General features: G+C 37.7%; 1 pseudogene; it reads right to left on the reverse strand.

Annotated features, from left to right (window-relative positions):
• Nucleotides 1–7706: 7706 nt before the first annotated feature.
• On the reverse strand, nt 7707–7820 carry LOC131678106 (U4 spliceosomal RNA; annotated as a pseudogene).
• Nucleotides 7821–9768: the final 1948 nt, after the last annotated feature.

Raw genomic sequence — 9768 nt, forward strand, 5'->3', positions numbered from 1 at the left:
TAGTTGCCATGTGATAATTGAGTTTGCAGTGGCCGGTTAAAGCCCTGGTCAGCATGCCGCAGTGGAGCTTCGAAAAATGTAAGAGATTTTTCGAAACCACTGGGCATGGTTGTTCTAGAAACGCCTTTGTTTGGCGACACGTTTGTAGATTTCTCCAATAATTGCGATGCTCGGACGAAGCCCAGGACCGTATTTTTTCCCTTATCCAACTTGTCGAAATTGGCAGCGCGGGCTCAGGACCAATGAAGTCAATCGCTGAACCTGCCCTGGCCAATTCGTCAGCCCATTCATTTCCAGTAATACCGCAATGTCCGGGCACCCAGACAAGGTAGATAGTGTTGACAATGCTTAGTTCTTCGATTTGGGTTCGGCACGCGATCACTAGCTTGGACCGGGATTTGTCTGAGCTAAGGGCCTTGATTGCAGCCTGACTATCGGAGCAGAAGTTTATAACTCTGCCGGACAAACTCAGTTGAAGGGCCGATTGCACCCCGCACATAATCGCAAAGATTTCTGCTTGGAATACAGTACAGTATCTACCTAGTGAGTGAGATTGTTCCAGTCTCATTTCACGACAGTAGACACCAGCACCAGCACGTCCCTCCATCAGAGAACCGTCAGTGTAACAAACCACTTGCGTTTGTTGTTGTCTTTCCATAAAGCCAGACAACCACTCCTCTCGAGAGGGAATCTTAACATGGAATGTCCTGTAAGGAAAACTACAAGTGAGTGTAATATCGCTGGGAGCAAGAATATCTTCACCCCATGTAACCATTTGTGACCACAATCGTGTATGACTGGTAGCAAGATCAACATGATTACTGTTCCAAAGCCCAGTAACCTGCAGTCTGTATGCACATGATAGTGCTTCTTGTTTTAAGTGTATGTGTAATGGTTTGATATTTAGAAGTGCCTCAAGAGCAGCAGTCGGAGTCGTGGTGAAAGCACCAGTCAACGCCATGAGCGCCATTCTTTGCAGATGGTTTAGCTTTGACTGGACTGTCACCACCTCTCCCCTCTGCCACCACACAAGGCATCCGTATGACAGTATTGGACGTACAATTGTCGTGTAAATCCAATAGATGTATTTAGGTTTGAGACCCCAGGTCTTTCCAAAAGTTCGTCTGCACTGCCCGAAGGCCATGCACGCTTTCTTGACTCTGAACTCAATGTGAGCAGACCAATTCAGTTTGGAATCCAATATGACTCCAACGTATTTGACTTGATCTGCACACAGCAGCTCAGAATCAAAGAACTGCAAGGGACGAACCCCGGTTGTTATTCGCTTCTTCGTGAAAAGAACCATTGAAGTTTTGCTTGGGTTAACTGATAGTTTAACTTGTCGACACCACTGTTCGACAGCTCTTAATGCCTGTTGCATCAAGTCAAAGATTGTTCCGATGCAAAATCCAGTAATTAGTATTTGGTAATCGTCAGCAAACCCGTAGGTTGGAAATCCAAGCTCATTGAGTTTCTTCAACAAGCCGTCAGCTACTAAGTTCCATAACAAAGGTGACAGAACGCCGCCCTGAGGACAACCGCAAATACTCAACTTCCGTATCTCAGCCTGTCGCAGTGACGAGCAAAGTATGCGGTTACTAAGCATTGCGTTTATCCAACCTGAGATACATGCAGGTATCCCATGACCGCGCGTCGCTTCCAGAATAGACTGGAAGGACACATTGTCAAAAGCACCCTCAATATCTAGGAATACACCCAAGCTAGATTGCTTGAGCGAGAAGGCTTTCTCAATGTTGTAAACAACATCGTGAAGCAGAGTGATCGTGGATTTCCCACACTGATATGCATGTTGCATTTTGTGCAGAGGATATTCAACTAAACTAACGTTCCTGATGTGATGATCGATTATCCGTTCCAAAGCTTTCAGAAGAAAAGAACTTAAGCTGATAGGCCTAAAACTCTTGGCTTCTTCATAGCTTGAGCGCCCCCCTTTGGGAATAAATCTAACAGTTATTTCTCGCCATGCTTTCGGGATATACCCGGTAGCAAGACTGGAAAGACTTATTTGCAAGAATGCAAGCACGAGGCATTTCACGTGGGTTAGTCATGCCTGTCTTGTTGTAAGCAATGAAGGCAGTGTTAAGTAACTTTCCAAAATAGAAGTTTCCTTTATGGAAATACGGTTCTTGAACCAATGCTATGGAAGCTTTACCTTCCTGCATGAGTCGAGATAAATTCATAGTTGCTGTACGTTTATGTTGGAGATTGACTTGTGCTATTCTAACCATTGTTGATTAGAGAACTGTACATTTCATCTCCAACACAAATTGCACAACAACTAGAGGACACCAAGCGAGTTGGGATGTTAACGCATTTAGCGAGCCATATCAGGTTTAAATGGGACATGATCATTTGATTCCCACGATTTGCGAAGAAAATAATGGTCCACTGTGTCAGAGATTCGCATAACACAGCAAGGGCAAAACCCAAAATGCTCCGTGCGCGACTGGCATATTTTAGACCCTCCAATCATTAAGTCCTCGGCACGGAACTACACCTTGACTTAGGGTCTCCTACTTTCAGTCGCCTCCTACGACATGGCAGCAGGACTCCAGTGGCTCAATTCTAGGCCGGATACCACACGGCCTCTGGGCAGGTTCATCTGTACACATCGAAATTTGATAATCGAGACTCAACAAAACTTCACCGAACTACCATCAGCCGAGAGTCTCTGCAAACCCCCAGCCAACAAAAATTCGGCAAAATTAAGTGGATCATCGGTGAAAAAAATCGGAGTGTAGAGTGAACGTTCCGCTGCGTAATGCAGCGTACTGGGGAGTTCGCCCGACTCTTCCGCCATTGAGAATGTTTTAAACCCCCTCAACAATTTTACCCATAGCACGGGTCGCATGACACTATGGAATTGGGGTTCCCTGTATGGTAGATTTTTACCACTGAAACAGGTAGTCCGTAGTGTAATTCTTAGCCGGTTGAAACAACCACTACCGACACTACATGGCTTATCTAGGCTGTTCGGTGAAAGAAGCTGACATTGAAGAACAGCTTCCATATTCAGATGGGCGAACAGCCGCAGAAGGAAGGAAGGAAGGAAGGATAACGGGAGGAGAGGGATTTGGGCTAAGCGCTTATTTAAAGGCGGCACTGGCTCGCCTTGTCAGGGCTGCTTTAGAACATGTGGTATTTAGGCCTAGGACGTATAGGGCCCACTACCTCGTCCTACCACACCCGCAGTCAGCCCCCGCTGCTGGTTCGGGTCGCGAATCACAACTAGTTGCTATCGCGATTAAGCATTATCCACCACCTATGACCCGCCCGGTTGCTTGCAGCTCAGCTTCCCACGTAGCGTTCCTCCACCACCACGGGGCCCGGGTGACCTCACTCTTCAACCCGTAACTCCGGAACCGGAAGTCGGATCAACCCAAAATTTAATAGCAACTTATGGGAGTGTTATACTTTTCAGATGAAACTAAGTGTGAAAATCGGTTCAGCCATCTCTGAGAAAATTGTGTGAGTTTAAATGGCACACACACATATATATATATATATATATATATATATATATATATATATATATATATATATATATATATATATATATATATATATATATATATATATATATATATATATATATATATATATATATATATATATATATATATATATATATATATATATATATATATATATATATATATATATATATATATATATATATATATATATATATATATATATATATATATATATATGCAAACAGACATTTTTCGATCTCGACGAACTGAATCGAATGGTATATGACAAAGTTGATTTTTACAGTGATTGCATAGCCTTTCTTTTTAAGAGAAAGGCAAAAGGTGCGAAAGCGGCAAAGTCCCAAAAATCAATTTTCATCAAACATATTTTTTAGATAACATCAAATCTCGACGTTTGATGCATTTTAAAGGTGTTTGGCATCAAAAATACGAATTCGATTTCAGAAATTTCATGGGGTCCCCTCTGAGGGATTCCATGAGAAATCGGCCGACCTCAAAATTTGACCATCATCGATTCGAACGAAACATTACAGTTGTGTTCGGTTTATGAATCTCCATGCTTTTTCTGACAATTCCATTATTTTGATGCAAGAGCAATTTTCCAAAAGGGCGTAGACGTTTCTACGTACATCAACTTCCAAAAATTTTTGGTCGATTACCCTATTTTATACAGCAAAACTATCTGAGAACGAGTTACAGGGAACGAATACTTCTATAAGGAAAAATATGCACTAAAAAAATGTTGTCATTTTTCCCATAACCGAAAATTTATATTAAAAACTTGAAAACCCATTTTTTCTATTTTTTTATATTTTGTCAACAAAAGAAACATTTTGAATATGATTGCATGAAGGAGAACTTATCGATAAAACGCTTTTAATCCACATAACAGTGTGATGAGACATTTCTTATAACTCTTATCACTCTATTCGGATATTATATCGTTTGAGAACATTTAGAACATGATGCTTCGCGATGTTTTTGATAACACATACTACATGGGATAGTGGCAGGACTCAGATAATCGCTCAAACCAGCATAGGACAACATCTGTGCTAGAAATCTCAAACCAAATCAATGAGAACGCAAAAAAAGGCCCATGAAATAGACATACCAACGAATTATTGTTAATGCTCTGTTAATAACATAGTCCCGATCGATAACGGAATAGCAGCCAGAATTTTCCTAAAGGGGTTATATATTGTACTGAGCCAAAAAAATCGAAATTTTTTTAATCTATTTGAAGTTCATACTTTACTCAAATTGCCAACTCGACTGAGAACTAAGAAATCAACGCTTTTTCTTGAAAAGGGCGATACTAGCAGTGATATCATTCAAAGAAAATCAACAATGAATATTTCCAGACTTGGTTTTATTTCCTATTTAAGAACTATTGCGTTTTTTACATCCTAGATTGCATGATTCAGTGATCGAAACCCAAAACTTGATAAAGTATTTGAAATGATTAAATTAAAATTTGTTTTTGCTATTGAAATTGACAAAGTGATAATATCGCCCCTTTGGCGATTGTTTACTTTTTCTCCCACCTATCAGCATTGAAGTATCGCCCTTACGTTTTTTACAATAACTACCGTTCTGCACCACCGATTTCGTCCGTTTTTTCAATAGCGATCATTTTTACTATTTACAGCTGGTATCAGCTTGATAATCCTAAAAAAATACGAAAATAACAGTTTCGCCTCTAAACTGCTAGCAAAAAAAGTATCGCCCTGTTTGTTTGCATGGAGCGTAGAGGGCGAAACTTTAAATAAACAAACAAAAATACAGTTTCGCCCGTTGTATTTTTTGCTGTAGTTTAAGAAAGCAATATCGTAGAATCCAAATTTTTAGGTTAATTTGTTGCGTTTCAAAGCCCTCATTCGCATGTATGAAAAAGCCTCAAGTTTACATTTGCAAGTATCGCCCTTTTCACAAAACAGCGTTGAAATGAAATGGCAGCTCCTGATATCACGCTATCTCTGAAGTGCATGCGTGCATAGTTCCAAATTTTACTTCGACATCGACTTTTTCTAAAGGTGACTTCCCAGTAGTATCCTTGATTTGAATTATTATCGCTAATCCTAATACCAAAGAACAAATTCAAAACCTCTCGAAAACGAACCGTTTGGGAAAATCAACATTATTACTGGAATTTTCATTTTCACGACACTTTTCGATAACCTTCCGTCACTTGCGTTAATGCACTGGGTGCACAGTGCTCTGAAAATCTAGCGAAATCGTCTTAAAGTACCAGCAGGTCTAATTCAGAGCCATCTGCGCGGCGAGTTAAATCTGTAAAGAATACTAAAAATTAATTTCTATTCCATAATTTTCAGAATTCGAGAAATCGTGCTCACCGCAAGCCATGAAAAATAGACTACGTTGTGAAGTGATGGTCACTATTTATTAAAAAATCACAGTTAAATAAAAAATTTAACTATTAAAAATTTCAAATAGTTTATAATTTTCACAAACTTATTGGGAAAAATTGTTTAATAAGCTTTCGTAATATTGTGTAGGAAAAAAGCTGGAAATTTCAGTATTTTCTCTATCTGCAACATATAAACCCTTAAGTATACCAATTAATTGGTATACGAATTGGAATAGGTTCGCCAAATTTTGGAAGAAGTCTATAAAATAACCCCTTGAAACTACCTAAAAATTGTTGTAGCTCGATGCAATAAAAAAATCTCCAAAAATGAAATGTACCTATTAATGTGAAGCACAGTGAATAATACATACAATAAAGACCCATTTTTATTAATCTCATGGTGTATTTTAGGCTGACAAAATGGAGACTGACTAAATCGGGCAATTTTTATTCTTTATAATAAACTGAAGCTGTTAAAATATTCTTCCCGTCCCTTGATGTAGTCTAATAACTATTTCTGATTATGATGAACTTTTTATTTTTGCATATTTCCATCTTCATGATAAGGAAAACATGCGCAAGAAAGGATTTACTCGAATTCAGTCTTGTTAGTCTGCTAGAGCCCATCAAACATATGTTCATATTTGGCTGATAAAATCGGGGTTTCAATGTATTATAATAGATATTCAGCATTCGAAGAAGTTTCTTGTGAACGAGTGTAGAACGACTTTGTTTCTACTTACTTGAAGTCAGCGGCGTAGCCAGAAATTCGGTTTGGTTTGGTGAAAATCGATCATACTGTCCAAACGGCATAATTCCGAAACCGTAATTTTTGAAGTTTTAAAATTATGCAGAATTAATTTTTCAGAAAATAGTAACAGAGTTCGTGTCTTTAGCGAATTTGTTGAGACTTTATTGTAGTCATGAATATTAACCTGAGAAAATTCACCATAAATACTTCTTGGACGATATACCGTCAAAATTATTTTATCAAATGATGCGCTGTTTAACGTTTGTAAAACTCATTGAAGATACTAAACCTCCAAAATTGGCGGTTTCCAAATGATGCTATCTTGACCTTAAATTACTGTTTTTAAACATTTGACCTATACATATAATTGGTCATACAACAAAAATCAAATGCTCATCAAAATCGATCAGAACCTGCTAGAGTCGAATGGAAATCGTCATTTTCCATAAATTTCTCTCTACATTCGGAAAGTGTTATCCTCGTTATTAATCATATTACGTTTTCATCTCAACTCGACGCATTCCCAAAATAAAAACCTGTTTTAATCCACCTAGTGGTGCAATTGTGCTTGTCTCATTTGTCCAGACTACGATTGCATGGCTGGTTATGTTCAATACAATGGTGGAAATGAATATTACATGCTCAGTACGATTTGCACATACATACAATGGATCGACTGCCACGATCTTGAGATACTATGTGATACTGAAACATCGCTTGAAACCAGCGGCGGATCATGGAAAAAGATCCGGGAGGTCCGGGTCCTGCCGGACTTGTTAAAATTTTTTAAACTAGTTTTAATTTTAAAGTAGCAACCCCTCACTGCATACTCTCTCCGGGCCGGTATGATTGACGATTTTTAGAGTGATTGCATAATCTTTCTATATGAGAAAGGCAAAAATGAACCAAAGTCCGAAAAAATTCAATTTTTGTCAAACATCTCAATGTTTAATGCATTTTAAAGTCATTTGGCATCAAAAATACAAATTTGATTTTGCAAATTTTTCATTTCAGTTTATATAGGAATTTGCTGTGTGATTGCACTCTTCAACTCGTAACTCCGGAACCGGAAGTCCAATCAATAAAAATTCAATAGCAGCCGATGGTATTAGTTTTCAACTAGCAATAATCGCACCTCGGTTAAACCTCATTGGTTACGATATCGCCACTGCGCAAAGCTCCGATGGGAAGGTTGTACCTTTCATTTGAGACTAACTTTCTGCAAATCGGTCCTGCCATCTCTGAGAAACAAAGGTCACATTTTTTCCACATACACACATACAGACACATACATACACACACAGACATTTTCCGATCTCGACGAACTCAGTCGATTGGCATATGACACTCGGCCCTCCGGGTCGGGATTAGATTGACGAATTTTAGAGTGAATGAGAAAGTTATGCATTTTTTTGGTGAGTAGTTCTATGTTTCATAGATATTAAATCAATTTTAACTTCGCTTCCTATTAAATAAAGACCCTTATTACAGTACATCTCTACAAAAGCGAGCTCAATTTGAAAAGAAATCTGAGGATTATGATTGTTTACAGAACTCTGGAATTTTCTATTGAAATATTTTCAGGCAGGAATTTGATATTGATGCTATTAGACAACTGTGAAATCAAGACCAGTAGATCAGTTACATATCAGGACCCCATTCCGACAATTTATTAAATGTACTCATGATGTTTACAACAACAGGTTATCAATGTACGAATCAGATAATTGTTATTGTAATGTTGAATTAAATCAGTAAGCATCAATAAATTTTCAACTTCAATCCAATAATTTTTTTTTGGGTGTGGTGGGGGGTGGGGGTGTTGTATGGTGTTAAACCCCAAAACCTTCTCTTGGCTACGCCGTTGCTTGGAGTTATTTATTTAGCTTTTCATTTTCCAAGATATGTTTCAGATCGATCTCCGATGGTTATAAGTTAGAAAAATTGCAGTCAGAAGGTTCGCGCAAATGAACATTTTTGCACTGATCAGTTATTAAGTTCCTTCCAGACAACTTGGAAGTGTTCGGTGATTATTTCTAGCTGTCGCAGATAGAAAAATGAAATACAAAATTCGTTTTATCGAAATAAAGTTTGGCTTATTTCAATGGATTATTACTATATTGAACAATTAATAGGCGATAAAGAGTAATCAGCAAACAACAAGCCATAACTTTTAAAGTATTCAAAATAGATATTTGAAGTCTTCAGTAAAATTATTCGCAAAAGTAAGAGCTACAAATTTGCTGAAGACATCATTTCGATATAATCACTTCCACGAAAATTTGTGAAAATATCTCACTCATAGGGGGATTAATCAGCAAAAGCACAATACCAAAAGAAAGGGAATATTGCCTCCATTAAATTCTCCGAAGATACTATTGACCTAAAATAAGCCGTTTTGGCGTTAATAATAGATTACATGTTTTTGATCATATTTCTGGCAATGGGAAATGATAAAAATCTTTCGTCCGCATTTAATTATAAATATCTCTATAAATATATCTTGTTAATCTATATTGTCAATTTCGGCAGATAATTCAAAAAACTGCAAAAACGCCATTTTTACGCATTCAAACATTCATATCTTGGAAACTAAACATCAGAATCAAAAACAAATTAATAGCGTTCATACTGTTTTTTAGTTCTTTCATTTAAAATTGGTATGGATAAGATCGGTTTAGCCATTGCTGAGAAACACGAATGAGAATTTGTCCGTTACATACACACACTAGGCATTGCAAAAATTTTTTTTTTGAATTCTCAAAGGCCCCCCCTCTCATATTGTGACAAATGTCAAAGTAAGCTCAGATGCCAAATTTCACATCATTTGGACAATTCTAGACCCCCGCCCACTTCGCTTGAAATTTTTGAAATTGGTGCTCTGAGAAAATGTGGAGAAAAAATATATTAAATGCTATAACTTTTGAAGTAACAACCAGAAAATTACAATTTATATCTCTTTTTAAAGGAAATAACCTTAGTATTGGAATGGAAATATTTCTGTTCCTAGAAAAATACGGGATTGTGGGGTACTGGGTCATTTTGGCCCCAAAATCCCCAATTCTTTTAATTTTTCTGCTCTGTTGTGCAAACCATACATATTTTGCAGTTTTCCAATGTGAAAAAAT

This window comes from Topomyia yanbarensis, chromosome 1, assembly GCF_030247195.1.
Source record: "Topomyia yanbarensis strain Yona2022 chromosome 1, ASM3024719v1, whole genome shotgun sequence".
Taxonomy (NCBI): Eukaryota; Metazoa; Arthropoda; class Insecta; order Diptera; family Culicidae; genus Topomyia; species Topomyia yanbarensis.